Below are 2,239 nucleotides of genomic sequence, written 5' to 3' on the forward strand. Positions count from 1 at the left end.
GTTAAATGTGCAGGAGACTACTGCACTGTAAGAATTTATCCACTTTTTTCTTGATAAATCCATAGCTTCTTTCCATTTAAAAAAAATTAGAAACAACGCTGCAGAGGGCATCCCCATATTTGTGTCTTTACTTGTGTCTTCTAATATTTTTGCAGGCTATAATTCTAGTTTGGGGAGTACAGGTCATAGCATATGCATATTTAAACTTCTGAGGGATTTTTGCCTTGCAAAAATTCTGCATCCATTGACACTTTCACTAATAAGCTGTGAGGGGCTTATTTGATACACCCTTGGCAAAACCTGATATTATTAAATTTTTTTTGCGAAAATGATCCTGTTTGGCTTTTGTGCTCTGAGTCCAGAATATTGATTGTAATTAATAGAGTCCTTCTAGCTGAGGTGGAGGGGTGGATGGCTGAGTCCTCGTGTTGGAATACAGTCTATAATCTATGTGTGATAATAAGTATATCCCACACCTCTGAGTACTGGTCGCCACCCCATCCAGGACCACGCTAACCCTAGGTTAGGCAGAGTCTGTCCTGCCCTTGGGCTTCTCTTCTCCCAGGTAGAGGGAAGTCACTGGGGAGAGTTATACACTGTTTTTTCTTTTTAAATTTTCATTGGAATAGAGTTGTTCTACAGTGTTGTATTATTTCCTGCTGTACAGCAAAGTGGATCAGTCATATGTATGTATATATATATATATATCCCATCCTTTTTGGATTTCCTTCCCAATTAGGTCACCACACAGCACTGAGTACAGTTCCTTTTGCTATATAGTAGGTTCTCATTAGTTATCTATTTTATACATAATACCAATAGTGTATATTTTCAATCCTAATCTCCCAATTCATCCCACACCCCCTTTTCCCACCTTGGTATCCATGAGTTTGTTCTCGACATCTGTGCCTCTATTTCTGCCAAAAGATCCATGCACCCCAGTGTTCACAGCAGCACTGTTTACAGTAGCCAGGACACGGAAGCAGCCTAAATGTCTATCAACAGAGGAGTGGATAAAGATGTGGCACATATATACAGTGAACTATTACTCAGCCATAACAAGGAATAAAATTGTGCCACTTGCGGAGATGTGGATGGACCTAGAGTCTGTCATACAGAGTGAAGTTAAGTCAGAAAGAGGAAAACAAATATTCTACACATATATGTAGAATCTAGAAAAACGTACAGATGAACCCATTTGCAAAGCATAAATAGACACACAGACGTAGATGCTCACATCTGTTTTCACATGTTGCTTCTGCACTGACTCAGCTGGCAATCAGTCAATGTGAGTGACTTTCTTACTTGGCTACCCTATTCACTGGCTAATGGAAGGGGCTGAGTGGTGTTACCTCTGTATTTCTCTCTCCATCATGAGAGCTCTGGAGACCTGCCCTGGCAGAGGTGCTAGAAGATGCCCTCTCTGAGATGTTCCATTTAGGCTGGAGCTTAAGCAGTGCTTCTCAGACTTTACTGTGATGGGTTTGCCAGGGATTCTTGTTAAAATGCAGATTCTGATTCCAATGTATTGAGGATGGGGCCTGAGTGACAGGCTTTCTGAGGAGCCTCACTGGTTTTAGGGCACCCTTTGGGATTTCAGCAGAGAGTTCGCTCAAGGAGAATGGATGTTCCTGACCAGGAGGCATTAGAATTAAGAGGAGCTCAGGTTTCTCTCTCCTGCCCCACCTACAACCCACAGACTGTTTAAACACGATCCTCTAGGGCCCAGACATAGGTACAATAAACACCCCCTGCTGATGAAGCTATGCAGCTGGTGTTTGGATGGAGCGAGGTGGTTCTCAAGTTGTCCCCAGACTGCAGCATCGGCATCACCCTTGTTAGACATGCAAATTCTCATGTCCATCCTGCCTGCTAAGTCAGAAACTCTGGGCTGCAGCCCAGCAGTCTGTGTTGTACAAGCTCTTCCAGGGCTTCTGGTTGTGATAAAGTGAGAACCTTTGATGAAGAGAAAAAAGAAGAGGGTTCTTGACTGAGCACTCTTCCGAGACTTGGATCCATGGTTTTAAATCCTGGCTGTTCATAACCCAGACTTGCCTAAGCAGCTTGATAAACACCTGCATGCCCGAGCTACACATCCATTCTTTCTGCTTCCAAAGGTCTGGAGAGTTGCCCGCCAGTATGTGGCTTTAAAAACACCTGAGGCTTGCAGATTTAGTGGCTGAACAGGGCAGGGGCAGCCCCTCAACATGAATGGTGGCCTGTGGCCACCTGGCTCACT

This window comes from Bison bison, unplaced genomic scaffold (assembly GCF_000754665.1).
Source record: "Bison bison bison isolate TAMUID 2011002044 unplaced genomic scaffold, Bison_UMD1.0 scf7180017864267, whole genome shotgun sequence".
NCBI classification, from domain to species: domain Eukaryota; kingdom Metazoa; phylum Chordata; class Mammalia; order Artiodactyla; family Bovidae; genus Bison; species Bison bison.